Source organism: Pelophylax lessonae (assembly GCF_965119305.1).
Source record: "Pelophylax lessonae genome assembly, chromosome: 4".
In the NCBI taxonomy this organism is placed as follows: domain Eukaryota; kingdom Metazoa; phylum Chordata; class Amphibia; order Anura; family Ranidae; genus Pelophylax; species Pelophylax lessonae.
The window spans coordinates 82,774,744-82,789,289 of NC_138771.1; positions in this window are offsets into that span (position 1 = coordinate 82,774,744).

Here is a 14,546-nt window from a genome sequence, read left to right on the forward strand (position 1 = left end):
TTGATAATCATAAGTAAATATTTGATAAATAAAATGGCTGCTTCCCTTTTCCTCATCAGCTTTGTGTGTGAGAAGGCTTGATTAGCTACACCTGATTGCGTTTACAAGTCATTTTTAGGAGGGGGTTGATTCTTTTTCCAACTCAGTGATTCTGGGTAAAACAAAAACTGTGTGTTGTCATTTCAGGCTGCAAAGCAACAAAATGTAATTATTTAAAAACAATTATTTTCTCCTGGATTCTGATTCTTTTCTATATCCAATGTAAAAGCAAAAACTGCCCCGTCAGAGGAAGGTTTAAAGAAAATGTTAACTAAATGACATTTTGTTTTTATTCAAGCACTGTGTTTAATAGACATCTGACTTTGTATGAAAACAAAATGGCTTGTCCATCCTTGGTTTTATCCCAATTCTGCAGAAGCCTCTTTACAGTCACTTCCTGTCTACATAAAAGCTAGGTCTACTTTAACATTGTGATCGCCAAGACAGGTACTCACTCCTCCTCCCTACAATAACAGCCCCATTCCATTAAAAACCTATATGAGGATCTGTATACAATGATATTCTTCCAATTAACCACAGCAGCCTTCTGCATTCTTCAGTAGTTGTTTGTTGGACCCTGGGCAGACCCAGCTGCACTGGGATGGGAAGTCGCAACCACCTCTGCCCTCCAGGTGCCCGCTACACTATACTGGGTGTAAAAGCGGACAGCTGACCCTGGATTCTGAGTCTGCAGTCACACTTAATGCTGCATACATGCAAATAAATTACAGTTGCAATAAATTAAACAGCAGCAGTACTGCAGATTAGCATGAGAATTTTGTCATTGTAACTTGTAAACTATTTAGAAATTCTGGAACTGCGGCCAAATAGGATTGATTGCCTGCAGTTGCAGAATATCTGTTATACGTACAAGGCATAGTTTACATGTTAAAATGACAGAGTACATTTACTGAATTGTGGGACCATGGTGTGTAATTATATAGGCTGCCATTTATCTGAATGTATACAAAATGAAGTGCGGTAGCAGGTTCAGAATTTAGATACAATGGGGTTGTTGGAGACTTTCTGTCATTCCTTCTCTGCTACAGCTTGCAGTGCCCTAGGCAGATGTTAGTAATTGGGTTTACGCCTACTTTAAGAGCAATGGGATGCCTTCCAGTTGGATTTTTGCTATACCAGACAATAACATCTATTTCAACATTTTTTTTTTAATATTTAGCTCTGTTTATTACTAATTCAATATGTTTCCAAAAGATAAATGAATTACTGATGTGAAAGCTATTAGTAACAATGTCCAAAAGGATTATAAAGCCTGACATACTCTGGACACACTTTACAACTGGGCATAAGATACACAGATGGAGAAAACATTTCATGAGGAAAAATTGCATTAGGCACCTGAGTCATTATACATGAATGCATTGCTTAGTCATTTCACACAAATATAATGGGAAATGTGTTGCCTTTGGCTTACACTGATCCTGTAACCTAAGCACATGGCACCAGCATTCCGCCAAAAAAGCACTGGATTCATGGCTGCGGCGACATGGGTGTTTCATTGGGAACAAAGTTTTGAAGGGAAAAAGGTTGTTCAAGTGTTTAATAATCTCCGGTCACGTTTTTTCACTCATGTTCAAGTCAAAACCACATTTGCTCTTAAGGAATTCCATAAAAAAAAACTGTTTATAGGAACAGTTAAAATACAATAGATAGCTGTATAATGATTAGTGATAAATGTCGACATCCAAGAATGAGGGTGGCAGCACAGCAAAGTCATGGGAAAAAATTCTTACCCAAATGTTGTTGCTCCAGGCTTTCAGCCACTGTGCTCTACAAACTGTATAAAGCCTGTACACTTAGCTGTAGTCTTACCAATTCAGAAGTAACGTTAACCAGAATTCTGGTTCCTATCGGATGGCTTATGTACTCTACCAAATTGTATTGTCTGACTGAACCAGATTGGATGATCCACCAGCAGGATGGGCAAATGCTGCAAAAACAGCCAAATTAGTTGTAAAGTCAGGAAGGTTTTTTTTATCCTAATGCATTCTATGCATTAGGATAAAAAGCCTTCTGTGTCCAGCAGCCTCCCCAGCACCCCCTAATACTTACCTGAGGCCCCTCCCTGTCCAGCGATGTCCACAAATCCCTCGGCCATCCGGGACTCTCCCTCCTGATTGGCTTAGATACATTTGCGCCACCCACGGCTGTCAAAGTCAGTGAGCCAATCAGGAGAGAGAGAGGGTGGGGCCAAATGGTAGCTCCGTGTTTGAATGGACACACAGAGCTGCAGCTCGGCTCAGATGCCCCCATAGCAAGCTGCTTGCTGTGGTGGCACTCGATAGGAGGGAGGGGCAAGGAGCAGGAATGAGGGACATGAGAAGAGGAGGATCTGGACTGCTCTGTGCAAAACCAACTGCATAGAGGAGGTAAGTATAACATGTTTGTTATTTTAAAAAAAACAAGACTTTACAATCACTTAAAACTCCAGGATGTTGATCAGGTGATGAGACTCCATGATCAAATCCCCATGCATTAATAGGGTACCCAGGACTCTGCAGACAATTTAGCTAGCATCCATCGTGAGGATCTTCCAAAAGACAGGCAGGAAGGAAAGACTGCTCCAGTTCATGGTCAACCTAGTGCTCTGTGTCAAACAATTCAGGGATTGCACTGCCTTGTCCCACAACACCTGAATGTTACATTGTAGAGGTGTGGAGTGAAACTGGGAAAACAAGAGGCTACCATCAGACAAAAGGTTCTCATGCAAAAGCGAAGTGGAGTGACTCTTGGACAGGAGAGCTACAATCTCAGTCTGAAGTTTCTCCTATGGGAGAAACACTATGGACTGTGCTGTGTCTGGGACTAGACCCAGAGACTCTAAATGATGACTTGGTTCCAGTGGTTTCTGTAGGTTCAGGATCCATCCAAAACATTGAACCTCTGTAATGTCTGGACAGTCAAGGTTATGTTGTCCGGCAGAGCCTGCATCAACTGTTCCCTCAATGGGAAGTTTTATAAATATCCCACAATGGAGAGGCCACAAGAGCAGAGTAAGTAGGCCTACTACCAGGGCTAGTACTAGGGCCAGCATCTAGGTGAACACCAGCTATGTGGACGAGAGGAAGAATGGGTCTCACAGCAAAAGCATATGAAGCACTGATGCACTGGAAAGATAGGGACATGTTTGCATGTGTCTTTGATGCTCACCAAAGCTAGAAAGTCTACTGGGAGTAGGGAAGATTACAGAACTGGTGGATTCCATACAAAATTTCTGCTTGAATATGGGATTTTTGACTTACCGTAAAATCCATTTCTCAGATGTTCATTGACGGACACAGCACCCACCCCTCTGTGGAGCTGTAATTCTTACCTATGGCATAGAGAGGGAGTATACCCTCTGGGACTGCCCATAGGCATAGCCAGACTTTTTTTTACTGCCTAGTGTCCTACTCCTGTAGGGGGCAGTATAACCCAATGGTTAAGAAGATCAGGAGCTGTGTCCGTCAATGAACATCAGAGAAATTGATTTTACGGTAAGTCAAAAATCCCATTTTGTATTTCTCTACCCCCACACCATCCCTGTCTAGACCCTCTTAGTTTGCTTCCCAGTCTATCCACAAGGTCTATGGCTTAAAGTCTGAAAAATCCTTAGACAAACCTCTCTTAATATCAAGGTGCTTCTCTACTTGCCGGAGGAGGGGACACTTTTACAGCTTGCATCTCAGACACTTATATGCAATAGGTGATCATCAATGGCTCCAAGCTAGAGTTTTGCCCTTTGCTGAGCCCTCTAAGTCTTTTAGATCAAGGTGTCATTGTTCTAGTTCCTGTGGCAGAAAGTTTTCTGGGGGTTGTTCCAAACTGTTTACTGTCCTCAAACCCAGTGGAGTCATCTGTGCCATTTTGGATCTATAAGCACTAAATGTATTTTTTCCTCTTTCGCTCATTGACGGACACAGCTCCTGATCTTCTTAACCATTGGGACGTCTCAAAGCAGTGTTAAACATGAGGGGTGGGAACAGTGAAAAATACATTTCCAGGGCTAAACCATAGCCAAAAAGGTAAACAGGAACTGAGCAACTGGAGCCCACCTGAAAAAAACAATACACTCTCAAAGAAAACCAGGTCCTCTAAACAGCAGCCTGCAAAACCTTGTGGCCAAAAGAAGCATCTGCAGATGCCAACACATCCACTTTATAGAACTTTGTGAAAGTGTGCACCAATGGCCAGGTGGCTGCCTTGCAAACCTGTGTCACTGATGCCTGATGAGGGAAGGCCCAGGAGGCACTGAGCGCCCGAGTACAGTGCACCTTGACAGGGAAAGGAGGAACCTGACCCTTGATGGAATAGGCCTGAATCACCGTCTGTCTGATCTGTCTGGAAATGGTCACAGAGGAAGCAGACAACCCTTTCTGAGGCCCATCCATAAGCACAAATAGTGAGTCTGACTTCCTAGAAGACTCTGTAGCTGCCAGCAGTGCCAGATACACCGTAATTGCCCGGACCACATCCAAGGCATGCAAAGCAATTCCCTTTGGATGTTTTGGCCTGGGGCACAGGGAAAGCAACACAATGTCTTCATTCAAATGAAAATCAAAGACAACCTTTGGAAGGAATGACGGACAAGGACGAAGAACCACCTTATCTCTGTGAACCACAAAATAAGATGAACGACAGGATACCAATTCCAACACCCTGCAAGCAGAAGTTATAGCCACCAAAAAGGCCACCTTCTGAGACAGCGTAAGCAGAGGAATCTCCTGAAGATTCTCAAAAGGAGGCTTCTGGAGGACTGAGAGCACCAAATTGAGGTCCAAAGGCAGCAACGGCGACCGCACTGGAGGAGCTAAGTGCCAAACTCCCTGAAGAAAGGTACGCACCAGGGAGTGTGTGGCCAAGGGCCGTTAATAGAAGACTGCTAAGACCGACACCTGGCCCTTGATAGTACTCAAGGCCAGTTTCTGCTCAACCCACCGTTGAAGGAAAGTCAAGATCTGAGCCACCTAAAAAGAGCGAGGATGAACCCCAAGAGACTAACACCACGCGATGTACATCTTCCGCCTACAATGGTAGATCTTCCTAGAAGTAGATTTCCTAGCTTTTAACAGCCCTCGAATCACCGACTCAGGCAAACCTCTATCCTTCGGCACCTGGCGTTCAACAGCCAAGCCATCAAAGCCAGTGACTGTAAAGCAGGATAGGAGATTGGCCCTGGGGACAGCAGATCCTCCCTAAAAGGAAGCTACCAAGGAACGTCAGCGACCAGCCGCACCAGATCAGCGTACCAAGCCAGGCATGGCCAGTCCGAGGCCACAAAGATGACTGGAATCCCTTCTGCCTTGATCCTGTGTAGAAATCTTGGCAGAAGCTTGAGAGGAGGGAAAGTGTAAGTCAGCGCGCCTGTGGCATCTGCCAGTGGATCCCGTGACCGTGCCACAAACCTCTGCATCTTTCTGTTGAGCCAAGATTCCAACAGATCCACCTTAGGGATGCCCCACTGGAGACACAGCAGATGAAACACCTCTGGATAAAGGGACCACTCCCCCCTGGTCCAACGCCTGCCGCCTGAGGTAATCTGCCTGCAGTTTTCCACCCCCTGAATGTGCACATCGGAGAGGACTGGAATGAAATGTTATGCCTACCTTAAAAAGCCGGCGACCTCCAGAGCCACAGGACACTTCTTGTGCCCCCCTGGTGATTGACAAAAGCCACGGCTGTGGCATTGTCAGATTGAAAGCGCACTGGAGGATTGGTGTCGACATTAGGAAAGTAAGCTTTGGCCGAGATTAGAGCAAGCACAGTGTGGGATCCCTCTCAGGAGAGCACCCTGGTGTTATCAGACACTGCCAGCCTCTACTCGTTCGCATCCTCTTATTGGATATATGACTAAAATATGCTCAAAACTGTTTGAACAGTCTGTATTAATACGGAAGTGTTCGCTATTGTTCCCGGTATTGGGAAACCCCCAGTTTACCCTGGGATACCAAGACAAAGTGTTTAAAAATTTGATAGAGATGGGCTGCTTTCAAGTATCTAATTTTCGGACACCAGCAGGCTGGCCCACACTGGGAGAATTGATGGATACTTCGGGTCTTTTTCGTTTAGACTTTTGGAGGGCATTTTAATTGCGTCATTTTCTGAGATCTTTACAGATCCCTAGCCAGGGGGACCTTAACCACTTGCCGCCCGCCCACCGTCAAATGACGGCGGGATGGTGCGGCCATTGTTCTGGGCGGACGCCATACTCAGGAGGAATAGCAGAATGTATTTTGGAGTGCAATTTTTGCTATGTACATGCTATGTGTTGGAAATATTTCATAAATGGACAACTTTGTGGAAAAAAAAATGCATTTTCATTTTCTTTCCACAGTTTACAAAAACTTGTGGAAAAAAAATTACACGTTCAAAAGACTCATTATGCCTCAAAAATTATACGTTGGGGCGTTTGCTTTCCAAAATGGGGTCATTCTATGGGGGTTTCCATTGTCCTGGTGCTCCAGGGCCTTCAAAAGTGCGATAGGTTGTCAGGAAATTATATGTGTAATTTATGCTCCTAGAATGCCGGATGGTGCTACTTGGATGTTAGGCCTCTGTATGTGGCTAGGCTGTGAAAAAGTCTCACACATGTGGTATCACCATACTCAGGAGGAGTAGTAGAATGTGTTTTGGGGTGTAGTTGCAAGTATATATATATGCTGTGTGAGAGAAATAACCTGTTAATACGTCAATTTGTAAAAAAAAAAAAAAATCTTCATTTTGCAAAGAATTGTGGGAAAAAAATTACAACTTCAAAAAACTCACCATGCCCCTTATTAAATACATTGGAATGTCTACTTTCCAAAAAGGGGTCATTTGGGGGGTATTTGTACTTTCCTGACTTTTTAGTGTCTCAAGAAATGAGATAGGCCTTCAGTACATCAGGTGTGATCAAGTAAGGTAAATTTTCAATGATTAGCGCCATAACTTGTGGACTCTATAACTTTCACAAAAACCAAATAATATACACTTATTTGGGTTATTTTACGAAAGATAAGTAGCAGTATAAATTTTAGCCAAAATTTGTGAAGAAAAATGACTAATTTGCAAAATTTTATGACAGAAACAAAGAAAAATGCGTTTTTTTCACAATATTTTCAGTATTTTTTTATTTATAGCACAAAAAATAAAAAACCCAGTAGTGATTAAATACCATCAAAAGAAAGCTCTATTTGTGTGAAGAAAAGGACACACATTTTTTATGGGTACAGTGTTGCATGACTGAGTAATTGTCATTCAAAGTGTGAGAGCGCTGAAAGCTGAAAATCGGTCTGGGCAGGAAGGGGAAGAAAGTGCACTGTAGGCAAGTGGTTAAGCTTACGCCCTACAAAGAATTATGCTCACAGGAGGGAGCGTTACACCACACGATATCCAAACTATATTTAATGTTAATAACCCCTACGGAACAATACCAATCTCCCTTTATAAAGGAATGGGAAAGAGAATTGAGTTGTACCTTTTCTAAAGAGTGGGAAAATCAAATAATTAAATTTACATTCTCAACTTCAATCTGCACAAAGATACAAGAAGTGAATTCTAAAATATTAACAAGATGGTATTATGCGCCAGTAAAATTGAACAAAATTTCATCAGTAAATACTGATTGCTGCTGGAGGTGTGAGGAGAGAGGGACATTTTTACATACCTTCTGGTCGTGTCCTAAACTAAAAACATTCTGGGAATCGATCTGTGATATAACCTAGAGGTTTACGGACCATCAGCTTTCCAGAGACCCTGCTTTCCTTCTCCTACACGCTTCCAACATACCAGTGCAGCAATATAAAAATTCTATTGTTCCCCACTTGTTAAACGCTGCTAAAATATGTATTCCTCTTAAATGGAAAAAGGTTTCCGCTCCCAATGTGAGTATGTGGATTAAGAAAGTAGAAAAAATAAATAAATTGGAGAATTTAGTACTATCTGCCCACCAGCAATTTGATAAATACAATATGAAATGGCAACAATGGAATATTTTTGTCAACTCAGAAGAATGTCAACCTTTAATTATAGAGCAAATTCCTGAAATTGAGGAAATGGGGAATTAGGGTATCTGGGCCCTGACTTCCCTTTCCTCGACCTTCCGATAGTCTCTTAGCCTACTACCCCTCTCGTTTTCTTCCTCCCCCTTTTTTTTTTATTGGATTGTTTTGTTAGTGGGTTTGTTGTTTAAAAAAAAAAAAATGGATGAGAAAGATGGAGAGGAGTTGGGCCTTATGAGAGGCATGAAACATTTTTGTCTTTAATGTTTCTAAAGAAGAGGAACTTTTAGATAGGTTGTATAATGATACTTGACTGTATTTGATAGAGTGTTTTAATTTGTCCATTTAATAATAATAAAGATAAAATTTGAAAAAAAAAAAAAAACTTAGATCTCTCCCATGGCTAGCCAAAAACCCAAGGGTGAAGTTGGAGTAATTTCAGAGACCAAAGGATGCAGGAGGTTTAGCTCTTCCCAACCCCTGGCTATATTATTTGGTCTCCCAAATGCAACATATCACACGCTCCATGCACTCCTCCACTAATGAAACAGAGGCTGATCCCTCTATTAAAGTGATTATCTATACAGTAGGGGTGAAAAATGTTAAAAGGGGTCTGGAGGGACTTAAGTTTTGCAAATCCAACAAATTATACCCCACATATGCCTTAATGCAAAAAACTTGGAATAAGGTTAGGCAGTTGCAACAGATACTGGGTTTTACTAGGTTTAGTCCCATCTGGAACAATGCATACTACCCGGAATTGGATAGGATGGGTGGGGGTGCGGGGGGGGGCAGGGGGTCCCCTTATGGGATCACCCAACTATACCATATCTTCACTAATGGTAGGCTGTGCTCCTTCCTGGGAATTACAGGAGAGGTATAGACTCCCTGCCTCGATGTCTTTTACCTTCAACTGTCTCATGCGGTAAAAATGCAAGGTGGGCCAGATACATGGATAAAATCACCCGCTCAGATATTCAATTACATGTACGAGGTTGATTCATACAGGGGTTTCATCTCCCAGTGTTACTTAATGCTATTAAACAGTTTTCTAAAGGAGCACCCCATGAGTGTGGTATCTAAATGGGAAAGGGACGTAGGAACTTTGGAGGAGGAACAATGGGAAGAGGCTCTCTTGGCAGTCAAGCAGTGCTCCCTGAATGTGGCACAGCTTCTGTCACAACTATATTTACTCCTGCAGGTCCATTACACTCCAGTGAGGTTATTTCACATGGGAAAGAGGAAGTCCCCCACATGCTCCAGATGTAGTAGAGACCGGGGAGATTTGATTCACCTTATGTGGCGCTGCCCAAAGTTGCACAGATATTGGAAGGAGGTTATTGCCACCATTGCCAATGTCTTTCAGGTACAAATACCTGAAGATCCAAAAATCTGTGTGCTAGGAATTCTGAGTGACCTACAGATGGATGATGCACCCAGGCAGGCCATAGCTAGGGCATTGTTTCAAGCCTGGAAGGTAATACTTTGCCATTGGATCTCCACAGACCCCCCTACTTTGAAGGAATGGCTAGCTCAAATGCGGGATACCCTCCGATTAGAAAAATATATATTTTTCAACACAGAGGCTGCTATGGTAAATTCAATAAAAAATGAACACCTTGGTTAGACACACCAGGACTAGCGCCAGTGGACTTGACTATGAACCGTTTGGTCATTGGCAGAGGTTAATGAAGAATCGGATTAAATGTTACCCTTGGGTAATAGAGAGTGGGGTTAAATGCACATTCCTGCAAGTTGTGTATTTGTAATGGTCATGGTTTATTATGTTTCTTTGGATGTATTACTTTTATGCTTTTAAATCAGTATGTTTTACTGTATTTTGACTGAGCTGTATTCTGTACTGTTGGCACAATTTATTCAATAAAACATTACTTGAGAAAAAAAAGGTCTCACACACAGATACAATCAGTGTATCTACCAGCGCCTTTTCGTGCGTGGCTACAGGAGTGGAGGAATCATCCTCACTATTTGAGAACTCAGGGCGCGTGGTCGCAGACCCAGCAGAGTGACCCACGTCCGTGGCGGCCGAATCAGATTCAGGAGCTGAGGAGACAGATAAGGCAGGGGAAGGCGGGGGCGGTTTTTGCTAGCCCGTTGCCCAAAAATCACCTCCACCCAGGACACAAAGGACTCCAGGACCACCGTCAGTGCATCAATAAATGGTTGGGACCCGGAGGGCCCTGCAGCCTCTGAGAGGGGATCAGGTGGGGAAATATGCTCCAAAGACTCCAAGAGTAATTAGGGGGATCTGACGTTGACTTTCATTGTATTGTTCATTTAAGCACAGGAGACTCCATCTTGTTCACAATGTTGAAATGTGTTCTGTAACCTTCACTTATTACACAGACACCACTTCTGCTAGAAGCTCTCCCTATGGTCGCTCACCACCACAGAATCCAATGTAGAAAAGTTCTTTATTCACATAAGTGGTACAAGCTACAGCAGGGTAGGACAGTAGACGCATTTCACACGACTGCTACGTGCTTGTTCACTACCAGTAAACAAGCACGTAGCAGTCACGTGAAACGTGTCTACTGTCCTACCCTGCTGTACCTTGTACCACTTATGTGAATAAGGAACTTTTCTTCATTGGATTCCGTGGTGGTGTGTGACCATTTTCTTCTTTCATGCTTCTCCTGGTGGCGAGCCGAGGTTCAGCACCCACCTCGAATCGTGGACTTTGACTAGCCTGAGTGGTGTTATCTCTTTTGATTGAGAAGCTCTCCCTATCTTTACTCCCCCTCCCCTCTTAGGGTTTTACTTTTGCAATTGTTATATTATTTCTATTCGCTAGTCTTTAATAACATATTTCTGTTTGTTAGTCTAGGTAAGGGTTCTTTTTGTACATGGTCTGCAGGCTGTTTACATTCATGCCTGGTAACTACCATAGAGTTCTTGTTACAAACAGATTCTTCCTGTTAAGAGGGTAATTCCTGTCCCTGCTAAAAGGTCCGGAAACCCCTCAAGGATGTATATATGTCTTACAGAAGTGGAGAGGAGAGTGTGGCCAGCACTCATGCTGTGCAAGCCAGAAGTGCTGAAGGCTGATTTTGTGTTGTATCCATCAAGATTGAAAAGGGACAAGTGTTACTGCACTGTGTAGCTCACTGTATGTTATATTACTGTCACTCCCATGTCAGAGATATCTGTTAGAGGCTTCTCTGATTCACTGAATCTTTCTATTTGCATACTGCAATATACTTGGGCTATTCTCAAGTGTAGGAGACCAAAGCTCATTTGATTATCAAGTGACTGGTTTGTGTTGAAGTATGCATCTACCACTTCATTATTTAAAGCAACAGTGTCCCTTTTTGGTCTGGGGGGTTCCTAGCTAGTATTAGCCTAGGGAACGGTAAATAGTTCAGGGCAGCCACAGGATAGGCTTTCGATGGCCATTTAAATATGGTAGAGGCCCGGTAGCATTGATAGCCTATAGTCAGGTTAGGGACCAAGAGATAGGCTAGATAGGCCTGATTTGCCTTGCAGGTGGTGCGTTCCAGACTTCTTCGCCATCGGTATATTCATCTGTACATGCGTTCCTAGGAAGCCACCGCTCCACAGATGCGTCGGAGTTCATCCTCTCAAGCTGGATTGTGTTACGCCTTGTAAGTCAGCTCATCAGGGGCCCCTGCAACTGAACTGTGCCACAGTGCCTAATTGGAGGTATTGGTTTTAAAGGCCTTTAGTTAAATATTCGGATATATATATATATATATAGATACATATATATAGATACATATATACACTGTTCTTCTCAGACATATGTACATTCTTCCTAGTATTGCTTTGGTTGTATGTAATGCCATCACTTTATCATATAAAGTTACATCAATCACATGCAGGTATGGCATATCTTTACTCTTAGAAATCTATGCTGGGTGTATTAGTACTACTGCTGTCAGTTATTTTGGGTAGGTTACTACTTATTGTCCTAGAAAGGGATCCCCTCTACATACGCTGGAGCCCTGTTCTAGGTGGAGGCACTGTCAATTATATATTCATAGTCCACTCTTCCTTTAGCGAAGGCTCTGGCTCATTTGGTTACCTTCAGGTTAGCGCCATAGCCTGTGTGGAGAGGACAACTTCAAATGAAACCCTATAACAGGGCTACATTCATTTTTAATAACATCTCACACAACCCCTTTCTTGTCCACAGTGCCTTGCAAAATTATTCACCCCCTCCCCCTCCCCTTGGCATTTTTCGTGTTTTGTTGGCTCACAGCCTGCAATTAGCATGGATTGTTTGAGGATTTGCATCATTTAATTTACAGAACAGGCCCAGGACTATGAAGATGTTTTTTTTTTTTTTTTTTTATCTTGAAGCAAACAACAAATAGGACAAAATAACAGAAAAAGTAAATGTGCATAACTATTCACCACCTAAAGTCAATACTTTGTAGAGCCACCTTTTGCGGCAATAACAGCTCCAAGTCGCTTTGGATAAATCTCTATGAGCTTGCCACATCTTACCACTGGGATTTTAAGTCTGACCACATATTTTATATTGGATTGAGGTCTGGGCTTTGTCTAGGCCATTCCAACACATTTACATGTTTCCCCTTAAACAACTCAAGTGTTGCTTTAGCAGTATGTTTGGGGTCATTGTCCTGCAGGAAGGTGAACCTCCGTGCTAGCCTCAAATCACGCACAGAATGGTACAGGTTTTTGCTCAAGAATATCCCTGTATTTAGCACCATCCATCTTTCCCTCAACTCTGACCAGCTTCCCAGTCCCAGCTGCTGAAAACTTCCCCACAGCATGATGCTGCCACCACCATGTTTCAATGTGGGGATGGTGTTCTTTGGATGATGTAATGTGTTGGGTTTGCGCCAGACATAGCGTTTTCTTTGACGGACAAAAAGTTCAATTTTTGTCTCGTCAGACCAGAGCACCTTCCTCCATACATTTTGGGAGTCTCCCACATGCCTCTTGGCAAACTCAAAACGTGCCATTTTGTTTTTTGCTGAAAGTAATGGCTGTCTTCTGGCCACTCTGCCATAAAGCCCAACTCTATGGAGCGTACAGCTTATTGTCGTCCTATGTACAGATGCTCCAGTCTCTGCTGTGGAACTCTGCAGCTCCTCTAGGGTTACTTTAGGTCTCTGTGCTGTCTCTATCTTTAATACCCTCCTTGCCCGGTCCGTGAGTTTTGGTGGGCGGCCATCTCTTGGCAGGTTTGCTGTTGTGCCATGTTCTTTCCATTTGGTTATAATAGATTTGATGGTGCTCCTGGGGATCATCAAAGATTTGGATATTTTTTATAACCTAACCCTGACTTGTACTTCTCAACAACATTATCCCTTACTTGTATGGAGAGTTCCTTGGTCTTCATGGCAGTGTTTGGTTAGTGGTGCCTCTTGCTTAGGTGTTGCAGCCTCTGGGGCCTTTCAAAAAATGTGTGTATATGCAATGACAGATCATGTGACACTTTGATTGCACACAGGTGGACATCATTTCACTAATTATGTGTCTCTTGAAGGTAATTGGTTGCACCAGAGCTTTTTATCGGCTTAGGGGATGAATACAAACGCACATCCATCACAAAAAATTCAGATTAACAAAACATTGAACTTAAGGCGGTAATGTAACAAAAAATGGAAGATGTCAAGGGGGTGGATACTTTTGCAAGGCACTGTATGTATAAAATAACATGTAATATTAAATTTTGTCATAAACTGACATTTTAAGCACAGAGGTGGCGTCCTGTGAATCTATTCCTGCAATTGCAGAGTTAACTTTTATTTAGCGTCTCAACCAGAAATTTCTACAACAGGATCCCACACAAAAAAGGTGTAAAAACACTGCTAAGGAACACCCCCACCGCTCCAGCAGCACCACCTGGTCGCCAGTAACAGAGCACAATTGATCCTCAGCAGAGAGGGAGAGGACCCCACCAGACTCACCATCCGGCAGAAGCTGGCGCCTGCAGCCACCAGGATAATCTGCACTCTACGTGCAGCGATCAGGAAATTAAATGATCCAGGAGTCAGCACCAGGGGATGTGGAGGGGCACCCACTACCAAAATTGCCGCTATTTTCAATGGCAAAGCACCGCATAATGGCCATCGGACTACACTAACATGGCCACCGTGCACTAAGCACACAAGCTATAACAAAATGGCAGCACCACAAGGCTCCTAGGGACCCAGGAGGGATCCCTTGGCCTCAGAAAAGGGTACAGGCAGGAAGAGGGGGCCCTGGCAGGAGCCCCCACCAGGTACAGCCCCCCCACAGCCGATCGCCCAGTCGCAATCCCCCCGTACCTATCACAAGCACAACACCCTGCCCCCACTGCAGAAGGTGGACCAGACCACCCCACAACCCCAGCATAAGTGAAGGAGGGGGGGGCGGGTGGCCCATAGGGACCACCAGACCAATGAGGGGGGTGCCTAACGGGAAGGAGGGGAACCCTGGGGTGCGACCGTCCCATGGAGGGGACCAGATCCACCCCAAAACCCTCCAGGGGGAGACAGTACCAGGAACCAGGCGGGCACCACTGCAAACAGA